The sequence below is a fragment of the Odontesthes bonariensis genome, chromosome 15, assembly GCF_027942865.1.
Source record: "Odontesthes bonariensis isolate fOdoBon6 chromosome 15, fOdoBon6.hap1, whole genome shotgun sequence".
Taxonomy (NCBI): Eukaryota; Metazoa; Chordata; class Actinopteri; order Atheriniformes; family Atherinopsidae; genus Odontesthes; species Odontesthes bonariensis.
The window spans coordinates 8,807,033-8,829,203 of record NC_134520.1 but is presented as its reverse complement, the minus strand read 5'-3'; positions in this window follow the sequence as shown (position 1 = coordinate 8,829,203).

Genomic DNA, 22,171 nt, shown 5'->3' with positions numbered 1-22,171 from the left:
AAGAACGTCTCAAAAACACGTAACTGTGGAAAGCGAAAAATGTGTGTGCTGGTGATTCACAAATGCACATCTATATTTGTAAAAATCAATATACGAGTTACAAATATGATTTTTTTATTTGTAGATATCAAAACACACATGCAAATCAAGACATATTTGTGGATCCCCTTCTGCGTATATACAAATATTATTGAGACAAATTTAGCTCCATACTTCCAAGGCTAAAATATGTTCCCAATTGAGATGTTTTAGTTCCCTCTCAAACTGTGGGATTTTGGATTTCATGCCATTGTTCTTTAATTTACCAAAGTCTCTTTTTAGTCAGCTTCCTAGCAGTCAAAGTCAAATTGTGGTCAGATAGTCCCGTTATTAAATTATATGTTTTTATAATGCGCTCAGGTTTGTTTGTAAATGCCATGTCAATTAAGGCTTTTGACTGTCGGGTGATCCTGGTGGGCCCTTTAATCATTTGATGGTAATTCAATTTAGTCATGATTGTTTTAAGTCTTTGTTTGCAAACTTTTTCAGTCCAATTAATGTTAAAATCCCCGTACCATATTGTTTCTTTGTAAGTCTCAAGCTGCTTAATTGGATGAGTTAATTCATCATAAAAAGACACATTATGAGAAGGTGCGTTATAGAGAACAACAACATTAAAATTCATGGATTGTGACAAAATTATAGTAGTAGTTTAACTGATGATTGTCCAACTTATATAAGTTTGATATTACACTTTCCTACTAAGGGTATTGTATGCAACATTACTGTCATATATTGTTCTTATAAATACCCAAGTCATACAAGTTTAATTTTGTTCTGATTTACTAAGGATCTTATATCTGGTTTCACTGTTGTATGCTTTACATACAAGTTTCAGGCAAAGGACATACAAATTGTATAAGATTTATCTATATCTTGTCCATATGGCTCTGAGATCCTGAAGAAAGACTTTTCTCTGCTGTTGGAGAGACTGTGTCTCTATGGAGCACACCGTGTCTCCATTTCAGGCCCCATTCCTACTGTGGGTAATGGAATTGAACTTTTCAGCAGACTTCTTGGCCTAAACACATGGTTGTCAAATGCATGCATCGCCCATGGGATTAAGTTAATTGATAACTTCAATATCTTCTGGAACTGTAAGGAGCGTTTCAGACCTGATGGCGTGCATCCCAATCGAGCTGGATGCAGATTACTTGGTGCACACTTACGTCATGCTGTTGGGACGGCAAACCCAAACATGACTGTACAGATTAGACTGAAAGACACAGCAGCGAGGCAAACAACCCCCAGCCCTCCCCCCTCACCAGACCCTTTACTCCACATCACCCAAGGTCTCCAAAGGATGTCTCCATCACAACCAGGATTCCTGCGACCACCATCAACTGAGAAACGCAGGGCACCCCCTCCTCCTCCTCTTACATCATCTGTCCTGGCAGAGCAGGACACAAGGGGATGTGCAGGGTGTTCAAGGAGCAGCAGAACATCCAGAGTTCAGAACAAAGATAGCACTGTTCAAAACAAAGATACCATGCCATGATGCGTTCAGGGTCCCTGCTATAGTAGTCCTACTACTGACAGCTGTTCTGAGAACAAGCTGGGGCCCAACAGGATTCCTGTATTAGTTAGTAAAAGAAGGAATCGAAAACAATCAACTTGCTGGGTGAATCTATCTAATCTGTTAATGGTACCACGTACAACTCAGAATACAACAGAGACCAGTGTAAACTCCACAAAGCTAGCCTTACTTAATATCAGATCTCTGTCCAATAAGTCACTGTTAGTTAATGACTTCATAATTTCACACAATTTAGATTTTCTTTTTCTGACAGAAACATGGTTAACAGAGAGCACAAGTGCTACTGTTCTTAATGAAACAGCAGCCCCAAATTTTAGTTTTATGGATAAATGCCAAAATGGTAAGAAAGGTGGGGGGAGGCTGCCTTATTCAAAGATACATTCCAGTGTAAAGAGATCTCATTTGGCAATTTCACTTCTTGTGAATGTCTTAGTTTTATTTTAAAGGGTGTTCCTAAAATTCTGTTCTTAATCATTTACAAATCTCCAGGATACTGTGCAAGTTTTATTGATGAATTTTCTGAATTATTGTCTGTTATTTCAACTGATTTTAACCATTTTATCTTGACCGGGGATTTTAACATTTACATAGATAACATGATGGATGGTAATGCCAAAGAATTTTCTTCTGTGCTGGACATGTTTGGTTTGTGGCAACATGTAACAGAACCAACCCACCTTTGAGGTCACATTCTGGACCTGGTCATTTCTAAAGGTGTTGATATTTATTCTGTTGTGGTTATTGATTAGGCCTTGTCTGACAATTTTTTATTGATTTATTTATCACAGAATGTTCAAACAACCAGCTTCTTAGTTAAGAAGAGGTATATCAATGAGAAAACAAGTGCTCAGTTTAGGGAGGCCATAGCTATGTTACCAACAATGAGCGCAGAGTTGGTTGAAGGACTGCTGGATCATTTCAACTTAAAAATTTTGAATGTAATGGAAGCTGTTGCACCAGTAATAATCAAGAGCACCTTGAGCAAACAGAAAACACCATGGAGAAACACCACTACAGTCAAAAACCTGAAAAGAGAATGCAGTAAAGCTGAATGTAAACGGAGGAAAACAAAGCTTCAGATTCACTATGAGCTGTACAAAGAAAGCCTGCGTAGTTATAACAATGAGCTGTGCAAGGCCAGACTGCTGCATTTATCTGAAATGATTAATAAGAATGTCAACAATTCTCGAACTCTGTTTGCTATGGTTGAAAAACTCACAAATCCTCCTAAACAGTCAAACCCAGACCTCCTCTCCACTGAGAAATGCAACGAATTTGCCAACTTTTTTAGCCAAAAAAAACAAACAAACAAACAAAAAAAAAAAAACGATTAGACAAAACAAATACTAATAATAAATTAGTAATAAATACTTAACTTGCAAAAATGTGGAACAAGGCAGGCAGGCAGGCAGGCAGGCAGGCAGGCAGGCAGGCAGGCAGGCAGGCAGGCAGGCAGGCAGGCAGGCAGGCAGGCAGGCAGGCAGGCAGGCAGGCAGGCAGGCAGGCAGGCAGGCTAAGAATCTCACACTGAACACAAAGGACTGAGAACTTAAATAGGGAGTGAGCGTGATTGGGGACAAGGTGCAGCTGGAGGGGAATAAACAGGTGCAGTGAGTGAACTAATTAACAGGGTGCAGGGAAAACTAAGACATGAACCGAAAACTAAACATGGATTAAAACTCAAAAACGTGACCTAAAACATGAAACTAAAAACAAGAGTCCATGGGCGTGACATTGATAACTTTCAATCAGGCTTCAGACGTCATCACAGCACTGAAACAGCTCTGGTCAAAGTGTTAAACGACATCAGGTTGAAATCTGATTCTGGTAATGTCTCAGTCCTGGTTCTGTTGGACCTCAGCGCTGCGTTTGATACTGTAGATCACAGAATCCTGTTGCACAGGCTGGAAAACTGGGTTGGACTTTCTGGAGCGGTCCTTAACTGGTTCAGGTCCTACTTAGAAGGCCGGAGTTATTTTGTTACAATTGGCAGCTATGAATCTGAGCGAGTGGCCATGACTTGTGGAGTCCCCCGGGGGTCAATTCTTGGACCTCTTCTGTTTAACTTGTATATGCTCCCTTTGGGTCAGATATTGCAGAACTTTAACATCAATTATCACAGTTATGCAGACGATACACAACTTTATGTGTCTCTGTCACCTGACGACTGCAGCCCAGCAGACGTATTGTGTCAGTGTCTGGAGGAAGTAAACACCTGGATGAGAGATAATTTTCTACAATTAAATGAAGACAAAACTGAGATCATTCTGTTTGGTAGCAAAGAGAAGAGGGTCAGCGTTGGTAAATATCTTGAGACTCGGGACCTTACAATCACTGACCAAGTTCGTAACCTCGGAGTGTTGATAGACTCAGATCTGACTTTCAGCAGAATTAAAGGTTTCCTCTCCCAAAAAGACCAGGAGAAACTCATCCATGCATTCATATCCAGTAGACTCGAGTACTGTAATGGTCTTTTAACTGGACTTCCCAAAAAGAGCATTAAACATCTGCAGCTCATCCAGAACGCTGCTGCTAGAGTTTTAGGCTATGTACACACGTAGCCGGGTATTTTTAAAACCGAAAATTTCCCCCCCTCCGTTTATAAAATAATTTGTATCCACATTACCTCGTTTTCGAAAAAAAAAAACTTCCACACATAACCGAACATCTGCGTTTTCAATCACTGACAATGTTTGAGACCACCTGTCTTGACAACCCAAATGCATTTGCTGTTTTGCGTAATCTGCCCTCGTCAGCTAAATAATAAAGTGTGCACGCAACTTTTTTGAGCACACTGACAGGTGATCGCATGACAGTGGACTGCCCCTCGATATCGATATGAGGACGTAATAATTCCGACAGCGACAGGAGTGAGGACCGGGACATGCGGAAATTGGCACGCCATTCCTCTGGGAGTACGACTTGGGCGTGTAAAATCAAGGCAGTAAACAGCGCCTGCACAATAATAACCACCACAGTTCTCAAGGCATTTATGCTTCTTCAGTAAACAAAGGTCGCACGTTTGACGTCAGAGCAGATTTGTTGTTGTTTTGGCGCATATTGTGATGTTCGAAAACGCAAAACTCCGGTTATCTCTGTCTACACGCAGCTGCATAAACGGAGTTTTCAAAAATCTTCACTTTGCCCGGAGTTTTTAAAAATATTTGTTTATGATGCGTTTTCATGTGGATGACAGGTCCAAACGTAGAAAAATATATTTGTTTTAGCAGATACCCGGCTACGTGTGGATGGGGCCTTGACCAGGGGGGTATTCCTAGAAAGTAGCTAAAGAAAGCCAGGCTATAGCCGGTAAGCGTCGCTTGAACTAGCGCCATCTCCCATTTAAGCCTTAAGTCGTTCCTCAAAGATATTTTAGCTGCATCTCGGTGAGGCTAATCCAAGCGAGGCTTACATAGCCTAGCTTAGTGCGAGTGCACGAGGAACGTAAGAAGCCCTGACGAGTGGATGGTGGAAAAATGGAGATCTCTATGAAAAGGAGAGCGAGACAAGAGCTGTTATTTTTTCGTCAGCTGAACAAATAATGCTGATGAAGGATTTTAAAAGTGTCATCACCAGAAATGGTAATACAGCTGCGATCAATAAAGCGAAGAAACGGCATGGCCAGGCTAACTGCTGACAGACTAAATGCATAAGTTATGAAAGTTTCATACCATTGACATTCATTTTACTGTCCTCATGTATTTATACTCTCCTCTTTGTGTTATAATTTGTTTACATAAAGCATGCTGAATTGTCTCTGTATGAGATGTACAGCACAAATATACTGGCCCTGCTCACTTTATTAATAACCCAATAATCGACACGCATCATCATACTTTGTGACTATATTATCGTGAGTGTGTGACCCACATATTATTTTTCACTGTTACATCTCAACAGGAGCAATCTTAACAGCCAAAAGCGTACCTGTCAGCAAGTGAAGGTAAAGTACAGGAAAATATTTCAGAGTGGTAAGTAGCCTTTGAAGAAATGTGTTTGTCCAATAAATAGAGCGCCAAACTAGATACAAGAAACTGAAAATAAAAAAGATCAAGCTAGAGATTAGGAAACTGAGGGATGTTAGTATAAATTCAGATAAAGGAGAATTTCGTGTTGTGAACTGTATTTAATTCTGTTTTCTCTCCACAGCTTGAGAAACATGTAACAATAATTAAACAATTCAACACAACTCAAACTTGTCATTATTGTACGGTTCATGCAACGTGTTAGAAATGTGTTTATACATTTATATTCACAGTGGGGTGCCATGACTTAAACGTGTGGAAAGTTATAAATCATCTCTATCCATTTAGCCTTCTTACACTTGCTCTGACTTAAACTGCTACTGTGTCAATGCTAAATTATGAAAAGAAGTTCTAACTCAAAGGTCCCAACAATAAGGATCAAAGGAAATATGTGTCCCTGTACAGGTCCCTCACTGTGTCAGGAGAAACTGAGTCCTTTCAGGCACTAGAACTCAACGAAAAAAGACTTGAGCCTGAAAAGTTGTCCACAAGACAAAATGTATAAAATATGAAGTATACTATTAATTTAAGATGGCTCTGTCAGAAGTCAGCCATGGTGCCTGAGAACTTTAAGCAATGAACCTGTATTTAATTTGGCCAAAGGTCATTTCTATCCGTGCCCTTGTTGTAGCATGTGCATGTGCATGTGCATGCCCTTGTTCCTGGATCAGGATATGGTGTGAGGAGGTACGGCCAGCATGCATAGCCTCTGTCCCCAAGCAGGACACCATTGAACTCTCCTGCAGAATAAGAGAAATGTTGGATGGATATACATGTGTTAAGACTTTAGGCAATTTGATGCAATATGTGCCTTATATGGCTATCTATAATAAAGTATGACGAGCACTTTAAATTCCTTAAAGTGCTTATGAAACGAATTTTAATTGTTGGAATTTCACAGTTTTTGCTGCTGATTCTAAAGGTTCCAAGCCTTGCGATTAAAATGAGATATTGTCTGGATAATAATTTATCCGGGAAGTCATGTTAAAACGGGCTCAAAAGGAGCCACATTTTGTCTTTTTGTGCGAATTCTTTTTTTAATGCGTGACGTCATAGGGTTGACACAGAAGTTCTCGTAGTCTAACTGTAATGGCGGCATCTATGGCTAAGACATCACAGCACGGCAGAAAATATTGTGTTGCTGGAGGAACAAATGGTGTTAGTTGCAAAAATAACAGCTTCACTGAAGGGATCTCTCTGCACATGTTTCCCAAACCAAAAACTACTGGAACTGAGGCTGACAAGGAGAAGGCAAAGACGAGAGCACGGTGGATACAGTTTGTACGGAGGCATCGTCGTGATTTTGAAGTGTCCTCAACATCCGTGTTGTGCTCCGTACATTTCCATCACAACTGTTTCACTAAAAATGTGGAGATCGCGGGAATGGTTGGGAATAGGAGACGTCTTTTAGCTGAAGCTGTTCCAACTATTGACATCGCTGGACCTGGTGTGCCGACGGAGACTGTCCCTGCTCGAACTACTGCTCGGGCGCGAAGACAGGTGAGTCTGAAATTTCCAGATCGGACATTACTGGACTTGTTTTTTTTTATATATAATAATGTTCGCTTACTGTTCGCTTCTGAGAGGCAAGTGTCGACACACTGCTATTGGCTGAGAGCACGGTGGATCGTATCACTGCGTGCTGCCGCCTGCCGATAGCTGCACCTGAATTGCTGCTCGGAAGCAGGGGACTGCTCGCTCTGCTCTTCGGTCTACACACATATCCAGCTAGAATTGCTGTCTGGTCTCTCCGGTGATTGCGCCGGCTACGACATCCGAGGCTCCGTGGATCAGTCCTACCGATGGCTGCTGTCAGTCGTGCCGAGGCCGGGTGCCCATCTCCCTGCCGCCGACCCGTGAGGATCCGCAGACGGGGCCGCGCACTGGAGGATCTCCGACCCGTTAATCCACGCCATTGTTTATTAAGCTTATATTAAAACCATGTTATTATCACATACGTTTTTTTTAAGTGGCTGGATTTCAAAGTGCCCCTTCGTTAGGTTTCATCGTGTCAAAGACAGCGCAGCAGAATGCCATATCTGCGAAACCGGCATGTTCAAATCTTTTCCAGTTTATCACAGCAAACATACACTATTGTGTCATTTGATTGATAACATCTTAATAATAATCAGCGTGTAGTAGGAGCGATGACTGTTTTGTGCCTGTCGATCCTGTGCCAAAAATGGTAACTTTCTTTCATTTCCATTACCCATACGGGAGGTGCAGAGAGCCTCTACAATATAGATATTAAATCGATTTGTGTGGCTTAAATTCAACGAAAGTTTTTCCACATAATGTTAGAGGTGTGTTCTTTCAACCTGCTGATGTTTGTATCAGAATTTTGGTTCCTTTATGAGATATAGGTCCATCAAATGTATGTTATTATCGCAGCCAGCCATACTAGCAAATAAGGGAGTCAACCCTATGACGTCACGGTCATGTGGCCAATTTCGCACCAAAGGCCACATAATTCACACTTTTAAATGGCCGTTTTAACAAGTTATGCCCGGAAAATTTAGTTCAAGTTGGATTGATGGTTTTAGAAAAAGACAAAAATTTCATTTGAATGATAGATGAACATTCGTTTCAGTGCATCTTTAAGATGACCTCTACACCTGACCTCTCATTAGATTACCAAAATTCTGTCTATGCTACACCTTACTTCAAAAGTACACTCCTTCAGGTAAGTAAAACTCTTGCGCCTTGTGCAAACCTCTGTGCCAGTGAGGATGCTCGGAAGATCCTAGAATCATGAACTGATCCCGGCCATTTAGCCTCAATGTTGGAAATGAAATGACCATCACAGATCATCTGTATGCACGGAGGATAGGAGTCAATGATGAGGTACTTGGTTTCACATGGCATAAATGTAACATTGCTCAGCATTACTCAAAGGGGTTGATGTGGTATTTTTCAAAATGAGAAATCCAGTTCAGAGTCTATGGACAATTATCCCCAAGTGTACCTGTACATTTAGGATATGGAAAAATTTTCGGTTTACATAGTCAGCCTCCACGGGTCCATCAGGGGCCTGGACAATGTGACAATGTTTAAATCCAGACTGAAAACAGTTCTATTTAGATGTGCATATGACACCTGAAAGTATTTTATCTGCACTCTTCACTTTTAAATTAATTAATTAATGATTTTTTTGTTTTTTGGAATGATTTTATTGCCTTCTTGTGATTTTATGTAGCTGTAAAGCACTTAGAATTGCCTTGTGTACGAATTGTGCTCTACACATTGCCTTGCCTTGGATGCGTACATGGGTACAGTGTAGTGCACCGATAACATTAGGGAAGCCTGAGGGAGATGATGAACTTAATGCAAATACTTCAGCCAGTAGGTTGTTTTACATTATCGGCTACTGTAAATGTGGAGCAGCAGCCTGAAAGGACAGAGGTCATATTTTTAATATGGTATGATGTTTTAATTCCTGTGTTTTATCTAATATCTTGTTTGTACAGTGTCCTTGACTGTTTTGAAAGGAGCTTTCAATAATTTGTATCATTAACATTATTACCTGTCCCCCATTTTTCTGAGTCTGGTCCTACGTGGGTGTAGATCGGATGTTTATTAGGTATTGATTAGTTTTAATTAATACCATGTTCTCTCTCATTTAATTTCATGTTCAATACGTGTGTATAGTAGCGTTTCTTTAGTTGCACTGGCACCGACTGATTGATTTTTCGAGACAGTGAAAGTGGTGATATGATAACCACAGTTTTTGCTTAGTTTTTTAGACAAGACATGAGTTGGGGGAGCGCAGAATTCTTGGTGAACATTTCTTTCCGGAGTCTGTTTCAGCCGGTCGGACATTTTTTGAGTTGCAGCTAAGCTAAGCTTCAACTTTAGCCTGCCCGGGAGCAGGCTAGTTCAGCAGCATAAACTACCATGGTTACTCAGCGGGCGTTCAAATAAGCCACCTTTATGGAACGGAACTCTCGCTAAATTTAGCCAGAAGTAGCGAAACAAGCCAGGCTTTCTGCTAAGCCAGCTTCTAGGAATACCCCCCTGGACTAAGAGATCTGAACACATCACACCAGTTTTAAAATCTTTACTCTGGCTTCCAGTCAGTCACAGAATAGATTTTAAAAGCCTGCTGATGGTTTGCAAATCCCAGAATGGTTTAGGCCCAAAATACATCTGTGATATGTTCAGAGAATATAAACCCAGCAGAGCTCTTAGATCCAAGGACTCAGGTCAGCTGGTCCAGTCCAGAGTCCAGACTAAACATGGAGAAGCAGCATTTAGCTGTTATGCTGCAAACAAGTGGAACAAACTGCCAGTGGAGATTAAACTTTCACCAAATGTAGACAGGTTAAAAATGTAGGTTAAAAACATTTATTTTCTCATGTGTCTATGCATAAAATCTGCACGGTATCTTTTAACTTATCTAGACTGTTGCTTGTTTTTAAATTCATTTGAATTATTTTATTTGTTTCTCTTTATATTATTTTATGTATTTTTAATGCTTCTTCCACTCCCTGCTGCAAAGCTTTTATTTTATGTAAAGCACTTTGAATTGTTTGTACATGAAATGTGCTATATAAATAAATTTGATTTGATTTGATTTGATAAAAGCTAACAAACAGCTGTTATGTCATTGTGTAAGTGCTCACATATAGGCTACTGTACTTAAACACGGTAAAATTCCCAACAAAACTGTTTTCATGTTACATGCTTTATCTCAAATAGTGACACAAATATCACTCATTAAGACTACGTCTTTACCAATAGCAACTGTCAAGAAATCAGTTTTCGTAAGTCTTGCAAAAATCTGTGATGTTGTAGTAGAGGCAACTTATGTGGTAGCTCATGAGACAGCAAAAAGTAGTGTAACCGATGTAACCAGCTAATATTTTTTTTTGTTAATTTCATCATAAATCCAGTTTTCTCTTGTTCTCATTTTGTTGTTGATTTAAATTGTTTTTGTAATATTTTTTTATTGGGAGCTTTTATTTTGTTGATTTTGTTTTTATTGCGTTACCGGAACTTATGGGTGATGTCACATCCTGTCAATTCGCAGTTGGTCACCGGGATCGCTGAGTAGCTGTAAGATGACAGAGTGGTTCTGTATATAAGTTGTTGAAATAAGTTAAAAATGCTAAATTGAGATGTTAATGTTATTTTGTGCAGGTCACAAGTGTTTGTTCCTTTGTTTGCGAGCTGTGTATTAATGTGTGTATGTATTAGTATATTTGTGTATGGCACTTTGCAGTTTGTCAGTTAGATTCGAGCCAAGCTAACTGCGCGTGCATATCCTCTCCAACCGTTTCTGTTTTCTATCTCTTTTAAAGGTGTGTGTTGTGAATTCCCTTCGTAAAGGAGTAGACGTCACGGCAGGTTGCTTCATGCGGAGACTTTTGCGCATGCGCAGTGTGTCTCATAAAACTTTCTGTGTATTTGGCTTGTTGAGTTAGGTGCTGTTTACACATACCCGGGTATTTTGATAAACGCATATTTTCTAACCTTCGTTTGCAAAAATAACTAGGTGCACACAGCCCCGTTTTAAAAAAAAAAACACATCTACATTGATCAGCATAAATACGCTATCAAGAGCTGTTAAATTACGCCAAGCCTGACGGTGGCAGTGTTAGAACAATGAGAATTCCACACAAGCCAATCAGAAGCCTAATAGAGAACATTTCTGCTAGGGAAAGGAGTGAGAATCGTGACATCCTGAAATTTCCCCTCCATTCCTCCAGGACAACAAGGCCATTTTCAAAATTTTCCCACCACATAGCAGTCCGTCCGGGTCTAACCCAGAATCGCCGTCGCTGGCGGTGGAATGGCCGGGCTCTGTCTGCCAAAAGAAGCTCCGCAATTGCTGCCCTCCGAGCCCTAATGCGTCTTTGTTGGTCAATACACTGTATGACTTTAATTTTCAAAAGCACACAAGCGACTACAGCTCTTAAAAACAGAAATGCTGCTATTACTTGTACCTCCATGCTTGCCAGATAAACAATGGACGTCGGTCTTTTACCGCGGATATTGCCCAAAACTCCGTTTTTGTCTCTTTCAACCAGTTTATACACAAACGCTAAACAGAGTTTTTAAAAAATCTCCACTTTTGCCGGAGATTTTTTTACGCCTCGTTTTTGGAGGAAAAAACTCTGTTTGTGTATAAACGAAAGGCACAAACGAAGGGAAAGGTCTTCGTTTATCAAAATACCCGGGTATGTGTAAACAGCACCTTAATCTTCTACCGATCGTCAGTGCTCTCTTCATATTTGTCCACAGAGGCGGTCTTTGCATAGAAGCATAGCTAGGCAACCGCCTTGGGCCCCCTGACTAGCTGCAAACTTCCCATAGGCCTACAGCTGGTAATTGGGGCCCTTTGGACAGTAATTCACAGATAGTGCGTTCATAAATGGTGATTTTTGTATGTTTAAATTGGAAACAAAAACAACACAATAAATTACAAAGAAATACAGATTACGTGCACACACCCTCTTATTCGCGTTAAAATGGAATATTCCATCCATGCCATGTGCGCTAGACGACAGTTCCAAAACATTTGCCACGTTCATGCCAGCGCATTTCTGCGCAGCTCAAATGAGCAGTGCATTCAGAGCGCATTGTGATTGAGCAGTGCTGCGCACATATGCGCAGCGGGTGCCACCGCGAATGCGCTGCTTGTGAAAGACCGAAGTTAGGTGAAATGAATGAAGTGTACAAGTGGGTGAACTTGAATTAGCAACATGAAGCGCCACTATCCAAGTGGCCCTACAAAAAAGACGAAAAAAGGAAGAGGCTAGACTAAAAACAGATCTTCTTCCGAAACTGACAAGCTTTTTTAGCGTGTCAACACCACCGGACCCAAATGTTTTGGTGGAGGAGGAGGACGAGGAGGTGCCGCCGGGCCCGGCTGTTGATCCTACAGGAGGAGGAGGAGGAGAGGAGCTAAACAATGATAACAACAACAAAGAAGATGACGAAAATGCAGTGGAGGATGCGGTGAGTAGGCCTACTGGTGCCGTTCGTTTCTGACCACCCAGAAGAAAGTAATGTTGTTGTTGGTGATGACCCGGCGTTGTGGCCCACAGTAGTCAGTGACAGGGAACGGTGCAAATTGGTTAAAAGAGGGCCCATGCAGCAAGTCAGAATTCCCCCGAAATGCGAAGGGTCGGCGGTTCACAACTGCTAACTACTATATGCAGATGAAGAATGGAGAAAGGATAGGCAGGACGTGGCTAGTGTACAGCAAGGCGAAGGACACAGCCATGTGTTTTTGTTGCCGACTTTTTGGCAAGGGAGATACACAGCTGAGCTCCACCAACGGCTTTAGTCATTGGAAAAATCTCCAGGCTCACCTCAAGTACCACGAGAGGTCTGCTGAACATATCAAGAATATGGATGCCTGGCACACACTGAATGCACGCCTTCAAAGTGGCACAGCTACAGATCAGGGGACACAGAATCTCATCAATGCTGATGTCATTCGATGCAAAGAAGTTATGAAAAGGTTACTTGCTATCGTTTGCCATCTAGCTGAGCATAATCTGGCCTTTAGAGGGCACAGGGAGAAGTTGTATGAGCATGGGAATGGAAATTTCCTGGGGCAAGTACAGTTAATGGCCAAATTTGACCCTGTGATGAAGGAGCATCTCTGGAAAATTAAAGAGAAACAGATTGCCGATACCTACCTGAGCAAAGGCATACAGAATGAATTAATATGCCTAGTTGCCCAGTGCACCACTGATACTATAGTGGAGCGTGTGAAGAGGGCCAAATACTATGCAGTCATCATGGACTGCACTCCAGATGTAAGCCACAATGAGCAGCTATCAGTGCTGCTGCGAATTGTGAGCTCACAAAGGGCGTTTCTATCCATGAGCACTTCATGGGATTTCTTGTGGCAGATGACACCACTGGCCAAGGTCTTCTGCAGCTGTTTCTGGGACACCTGGAAAGATTGGGGTTGGACCTCTCCAACTGCCGAGGTCAATCTTACGATAATGGCAGCAATATGCAAGGCAAAACACAGGGTGTCCAGGCGAGGATGCTGGAACTCAACCCCAAAGAACTGTGTGTGCCATGTGGCAGCCACACCTTAAACCTGGTGGTGGGGGATGCTGCAAAGTCCTCACCCATTTCTCTGGGATACTTTGGCACACTACAAAGGCTGTACAATTTGTTTAGTGGCTCTGTTCAGCGTTGGACCATCCTTCAGGAGCATGTGAAAGATTTGTCAGTCAAGGCCTTGTCCACTACAAGATGGGAGTGCCGTGTGGATGCTGTCAAGGCTGTGCGCTACCAACTTCCTGAGATTGTTGATGCATTGACAGCTGTGCAGATGCATGCAACATTGAAGAAGGATCCAGAATGCACCTCCACTGCTGATAGCCTCAAGGAGAACATAATGAAGTGGTCATTCGTGGTGAGCACCTTTGTTTGGTACGACGTGTTATACCACATAAATCGCGTCAGTAAAATCTTGCAGAGCCCCAGTGTGTCTATTGAGACACTAAGGAGAGAGGTCATGGCAGTGTCAGACTATCTGGAAGAATATAGGGAATGTGGCTTTAATTCTGCACAAATAGATGCCAGGGAAGTGGCAGAGAAGATGGAGGTGGAGATCAGCTGGCCTGTTGTGCGACAGAGAAAGAGGAAGAGGCAGTTTGATTATGAGGGAAGAGATGAGGATATGTCTACTCCAGAGGAGCTCTTCAAAAGAGAGCTTTTTCTCCATCTTGTTGACACAGCCAGTGCAACTTTAAGAGAACGATTCTCTAACATGCAGGTCTTCTTTGACCTTTATGGGTTCCTTTACTCATCTGACCTATTGAGAAGCACCATTCAGAGAGGGAAGCTTCATGATTGCTGCAGAAAACTGGAGGAAGCAATAGGAGATGTGGAAGCAGAGGACCTGAAGATGGAGCTCAAAGGAGCTGTCCGGTCCTTCCCTCCACACATCACATCTCCACTTCAAATGTTAGACTACATTTACAAGGAGAATGTCTTAGACATTTATCCAAATGTCAGCATAGCCCTAAGACATCTCCTTACTCTCCCTAACACTGTTGCTTCAGGTGAGAGAAGCTTTTCTACCCTGAAACGCCTGAAAACATACATGCGATCTACAATGGCCCAGGATAGGCTGTCTGCCCTTGCAACCATCTCAATTGAGCATGAGGTCCAACAATCCCTTGATATGGATGCGGTTATAAGCAGGTTTGCAGAGGCCAAAGTGAGAAAGCTCAAATTTGTTTGAGAAGAAAGTGCCACCTGTTCAGTGTTCATAAGAAGATAAATAAACAGGAAAAAAGAAGCAGGAAGATAGTGACAGTAAGGCCAGAGACACATGGACATTCCAGGGAGAGAGAAGCAGAAGAAGAGGTATAGAAACAGAGAGAGAAGGAAGAGGGAGAGGAGGACAGCACAGAGACAGGGACAAGAAGTGAGGTAATGATTTTGCTGTGCATTCCTGTGACTACTTGAGCCCTGCTTGATAATTAATCATTTAATCATTATCATCTCAAGCTAATTGAATGGTTGTGCATACTGTGTATCATATTACAAAAAGTGTCAACTGTTAATGTTTTGCATTTATTTTTTCTGTTCTAGATTTCTACAGATGGTACACATCCCCGACCTCGATGCATGAAAACTGGTGCCACACACACACACACACGTCAACTGGTAGATCAAGGCTTTTTATTGTGTTTTTTTATGATGTATTTGAGTTATTTTCAAGCATGCAGCATCTGTGACTTTTAAGATTGTTTTGTGTGTTGCATGATGTGTGGTGAATACTTTGCATGCCATTGATATTTTTATGTTGACTTTTATTAACTGACTGAAGTGCTTGATCTGACCACACCCTCACCCCGTCTCACTGGCTTACGCAGAGGAGCGCCAGTAATGGGAAATGGACATCAGGTGCGCTCACAGATTGACAGACTGGATATAAGGTGGGAGGTTGGACACAGAAGGAGGAGGAAAACGGGGGACGAAGGAAAGGAACGGCATGGCATGTAGGCCCGGTAAAGGGGGAACCGGCACAGGGGAACAAGAAAGAAAGAAAGGAAGAAAGAAAGAAAGGAAGGAAGGAAGGACAGCAGCACCGCAGGAACGGCAACGGAACGACTGCAGGACCATGAGAACGACAAGGAGAATGGAGTGAAAGGAAGACGACCACACCTTCGCTGGGGCCAAATGGGTTAAACTGGAGCCTGCCGTCGGCTACACAGATATGAGCAGGGGTTTCAGCCCAGGACGGCGGCGAGGTGACGACGACAAAGTCTTAACACAACGACCTGTGTTCAAGTGGTCAAGGAAAGTACTTTCTCCTTCTCTTGATCGTTTAATGTATTTTTCCTGTCCTTATCGTTACTGGAAAGCTTAGTACTCTCCTTATGCTTTGAGGTGCAGTGGCAGCCCGTGATCACGCTGTGCGAGGATGTCACCTGAGTACACAGAACCAAGAGAACTCCACGACCCGGCTACTTGACAAATGACAGCGTACTGGACCTTGAAGACCATTTAAAGACCCTTTGACTGCTACATTTTATCCATTTAGCCTTCTACATTTCTTTTATCCTCTTTTATTTGTTATATTTGAATGGTTTTAACATATGGCTTTGAATTATTTCTGGTTGACACATTTTATTATTATTTTTTTTAGCTTTTGCCTTTTTTATTTGGTTTGAGTCCATTGTCTTTTAATTTGATCTCCAATAAATTTAACTGTGAATCCCAACTTTTTGGTGCCTGCCATTTCTCAACAGTGGAATCATTTGCTGGTGTTACTGATCAATATTTAATTTTGGAACCCCCGCACGTGTGACACACACACACACACAGGGACACTCTTCATCACTCACTCATCATCACTCGATGTGAGACGTTAATATTATCAGGATGATATGCTCATTTTGTTTGTTAGTTACCATTTAGCATGTCTTTAACTTAACCCAATGAAACATGGATGACTCGACATGTAACTCAGTTAAATATACATTTATTTCTCTCTGTCAGCGTTTGTGTAGCTATATAGCTGTCGTTCATTGAGGCTGTAGCGATTATATTGATGCTTGCGTGTCAAATTGATCCTACCGATAGCAGACGGGTTGTCTCTGTTTAGCTTGGTCACGTGAACTGTCGCTTGCATCAGGCCACCGCGTTGTTTAATGGTCCTATTCTGACCCTATCTGTGATTTGTAGTACAACACTTTATTCATGTCTATTGCAATTCATGTTATTTTACCATAAATGTCACTGTATAGCAGGTTAATTATTAATGATGCTGATTTGTTATTGTTGTTCTGTTTACAGATATCACAAACCACACTCACACATACAAACCTCGGTGTACAATCAGTCCTGTTCATTCGGATAGCCATTTCAATAAATATCATCTAAAGGAAAGAAGTTGTTGCATCTTCTCTGACCGGAGGATGAGGCCAGTATATATACAATCAGCGTGTCATCACCGAAGCTGTTCCTTACAGTGTGTGTGAGAGGCGGCGAAGTGGCCTTACTTTTAATATATTTGTTCACATACAGGTATGTGTGCTCCCTTTTATTTTTGTTTCATTGTATTGTTTAACTTTGTATTATTTGTCTTGATTGTTTTGTTGAATTTGCGCGAATCTTTTCAGTTGGTCTCCGGGATCGCTGAGTAGCTGTGTGTGTGAGAGGCGGCGAAGTGGCCTTACTTTTAATATATTTGATCACATACAGAATAAACCCCCCTTCTTCTGGCTGGCAAGCAGAGGTTGTCTTCGTTTCCATATTCACAACACAATGCAGAGAGGAACACTTTTAGCCAGAGTCGAATCACTCCGGCTACAGTAGCAACCCATTCATAAACAGGTGATGACTTCATTTTTTTCTGAGTTGACCTCAATCGTAAGCCTGCTCTTTAAAATGGTTCTGCGTCATCAAAACTTTAAAAGCTTATCTCCCTAATCTTTGGAAAGGGAATAGCATTTCTCAATTGGTTGCAGCCTGCAACTTCACCACTAGATATCACTTTATCCCTCACAGTGGACCTTAAAGAAAATGTCTACATTTGATCAATTTCCTGGCCTCCTAAATTTGTATTAATTTATGAATGTTTTTGTCTGCATGACATTTAATAGATATGATTAAACATTCTGTTCTTTTTAATGAGTGACATAACTTTTATATTGGTGTATGAGTCGACAGATAAACTAATTAATTTAGTATGCATACTCATGCAGGTAAGGTTCAAATTAACAAAAATACCACTTTTATTGATTGTTGTGTTGTTTTTGATCCTATTAGTGTTATTCATGGCAATTCATGTTATTCTCTAGCCCTGCAGCACCACATGATAAATTAAAATTGTTTCCACTGTTTCAGAAAAGTTTAATAAAAACAATAGTTCCCCCAGGTAGATATTATAGTCTTGATGTAAGTGTTGGCTGATCAGACATTGTGTGTACAACTGGCAGTTCTTTGATACCATGGGGACAAAGTTTTTATTGTCCAGAAACAATTTTTTCACAAAATGTCCAATACAATGGATGAAAGTAAAAATGTAACAGGGAATATTTATAATAAGGAAAAACAAGTTGATTTAATTCAATTGTAAATTACTATATGTAAAAACAATGTGTCAAATCTGTCTTGCTTAATCTAGGTAAGATAAATGAATATTTATGCAACAGTTATCAAGTAAATGCTATTCAGTTCTACTGGCACTCAATTCAAATCTTGAATGATTGGTGATTTTCACACTACATGTCAGTTTCCAGAAAGCATTAGTAAGCCACCACTTGAGCTTCTCAGAATGATGATCTCCTTTTAATTTAGTCTGTTATATTTGATAACAGTTGTCAGATGTATTAAAGCATTTTTGTCCTGTGAATAATGATCATTTGACTGAACTCAGTTATGGTTTGACATTTTAGCCTAAACATCTATGAATCTGGGAGCAGAAAGGTCGCCAGTGGAGGACCAGTCAATAGCATTAGGCCCTAACAGTGTTACTCACCTCTGTTGGTTATCCAGCTTTGCAGTGTGCACAAATACTCAAAAATTTGAGTTCTACTTTCTTATCCCAAACTGAAAAAGTATCTTTTCTAAATTTCTTAAATCTTTTTCTTTTCTGAAACGGTGTGTGTGCAGGGGTCTTCTATCAGTACCATAATGGTCCAACTCCTCTCTCTTCTGGCCCTTGGAGTATGTCGTTCCTAAGGTTACCACAGACTGTGTTTCTGTTCATTTGCATTAGCTGAAACACCTTTGCCCCTTTTCCACCGAACATTTTTGTACCAGTACAGCTCTACACGGTACGACTCTACCCTGATTGGGAGCTTTTTTTTAGTACCGGCTAGTACCTGCTTCAGAGGTGGGTCAAGTCGGTACTAGCCAATACTAAAACGTCACGTGATCAGTGCTGTCCACTGATTGGTCACGTGAAATGACGTCATACACGTGACGAAGCTCGGGGAGCTTTAAATAATCACCCGCCATGTATGAAAACACACCTGCGAGAGCAACAGAGAGTAAACAGAACTACGAATATGGAAGACCAGAGAAGGAAAGCCAACCCATGGACGATGAGCGAGGTGCAGACCTTTCTGTGTGTGGTGGCCGAGGACCGCATACAGAAGGAACTGGACGGAGCGAAAAGGTGTTCCAGGAGATAGCCAAGCTGATGGCTAGCCATGGTTATCACCGTAATTCATAGCAGTGCTGAGACAAACTGAAGAAGCTGAAGAGCAGGTAAAGGACCACAACAGCCGGAGTGGGTCAAACAGAAAGACATGGAAGTGGTTCGACCAAATGGACGGCATTTACGGTCACTACCCGGCGAACTGAGAGAGTGGCGTGGATACGGCAACGTCTTTGTTGGAGGCGATGGAAAATGGTAAGTGTTGTTCTTATCCCCTTGGTGCAACGCTTATATCTTAACAAATGCATGTTTTATATCGTAACAAATACATGTTCAGTCTTTAACTTGTGTAAAAAGTTACACAGGTGTCTCGTGTAAGTTGTTCTGAGTGAGCTAGCAAACAACGCTGTTTTGGAAGGCTAGCACAGTGTCTCACCTATGCGGTTACGTGTATGCGTTTCGTATGTTCACACTTTTTATTTTTTTTCCCTCAAGACTCGGTTTGTGCAACCGATGAGTGTTCGGTTGCTGAGGTCAGCGAAGATCCTCCAATCCCGCAGGCTTCAGAACCGACATTGGCATCGCAATCTGCAGCTGAGGCAACAGCTGCTATCTGCATTCCACCGGCACCAACACTGGCGTCGACGCCTGTATCTGTACCTGACAACTCCTGCTGTTTACTTTTGTACTGTCTTTTTTAATAAAGAGCTTGGTTTAACTAAACAATATGAATTGTCAACTGCATTACACATTACACTCCATCGTCGTGTTTACTTTTGACTAACCGCGGCGTGGCACTTTGTAGTCACCTGAAACCGATGTCACGTTAGTGGTGAACGGGCCAACTCCGCCCACTTCAAGGTCACGGTTTGTGTGGAAAAGGAAATGGTACTGGTGCCGTGACGTGCCATGTAGTGTCGCACTATATCGAACCGAGTAGAGTAGGGCTGGCTTGGCGGTGGAAAAGGGGCACTTGTCTGGTTGGTCCCTGTGTTAGATTCAGCCAACATACCTTCATGCTTGAAGCTTTGCCACCACCTAGTGGTGTAGCTGTGCATCACTGCTGCTCGTCTATCACCTGTTAGTAAAGTCCTGATTCGGTGTTAGTCCACATCTCTGAATAGATGGATCTGCTCAATTATGAGATGGACTACCACACCATGTTCTTAAAGAACCAACCTTAAATTTCTGTTTAACTTGTTTGATAGTTTGTCACCTACAGTACTTCTGAAAACAAATTCAAATATATAGTAGCTGTACTATAGAACTTCTATATCCAATGTCTTTAAAGTCTTCTCTCAATAACTCAGCCTTTGGTCTTCTTAAGGTATTTTTCATTTGGAAGCACTCGCTGAACTAGTGCCAGTGGTTTAATGTACTGTCAAACCGAGAACCTGTTCTGCATTTTAATTTAGAAAAAAAAATAGGAGGTGACAGAAATGTTTAAACTCAATTTAATACCACATTATGAAAATACTTAATAATTGAACAAGTAACTATGGAAAAACTATCTACCTTTCTCAAAAAAGCTACTGCTAACACTGATAAATGGAACTCACATTCTTCATTAATCTAAACTCAGTGCATCACTTATAACGTTACCCCTCTTTGCCTATATTTCATTTTGCAGTGTGCACCCATCATAAGAGCACCCAAAACACACCCACTCATATACAGACACCTAACACTGCATTATCTAAATACCTCACTTTTTCCCCCAGCTGCTTCTTCCTGCTTCTCTTCTTCCATAACCTTTCCATGTGTTTTTTTTCCTTTGGTGTCATTACTCATTTACCTTATTTCTCTATTTATTTATATCTATATCTATATCATATTAAAATATTATAATTATATTTCTAGTATTTGTAACCAGTGACAAAAATGATGACATGGATGATGATTATGGTGATTATTATCATTATTATTAGCCCGCAACCCCAATAACCCACTGAACTCGACACAGTGGGTTTCCTTTTCCTGAGCCCCTTCTGATCAGCTGTGTTTTATGTCTTATCTTTTTCAATGCTACACACACACACACACACACACACACACACACACACACACACACACACACACACACACAGGGGTAGGCCTGGCAGGTGCTCCTCATGCATCTTTTAATGCATTAAATAAATCCAACAGGTACACATTCACATACATACACACACTCACCCTTACCCTTATAGGGCAAACATGATTGGTTACCAACCACCCTTCATGCTCATTTTAATGCATTACACTAGTAAAACATACACACACACACACACACACACACACACACATTTATAGATACACAATTACTTGTCATACCTCTTTTAATGCATAACACTAACTACACACACATAATAACAGAGTGAAATATTATAACCCCTCTGAATTTTTGTATAATCCTCCTTCTCTATTGTCTCCACTCCTAAATGTCTTTTGTTTATTGTTCTCACTTGTCACTATTGCAAAATAAGAAAAATAAATAAATAAGAAAAGTTTCAAATCAGACTAAGATCCACAAAAATAGGAGCAGAGACTTATTTTTGTTGAAAAATAAAAATTAAAAATTAAAGTAATAATCCAAAAGCACAGTCTGATCTAATTATAACTTTGATTTGATTGGCTAGCCTTAGCTAAAGCTAATGTCTCAGTAATAGTTGTTTGCTATACAACAACAACAAAAAAAGATTCAGAAGCTGCATCTGATATTGATGGAGAAAAAAAAGTAAAACTGGGGCTGCTATGAGACAACAAGCCGAATGCAGTAACTGTGACCTGTGCAGCTTCTGAATTTTGTGATGTTCGTGCGGCTTCCATTAATCAAGTAAATTTTAAATAATCCATTTGAATTTAGGACAAATGTACTAAGCCCCTTGGATTGAAAGAGTGAACTATCTAGCTTGTGACAATGATTGAGGAAAATCTCCTTTCAGAAAATACGTTTATATGGGGCAATAAAATACTTTTTTTTTTTTTTAATTACATGAA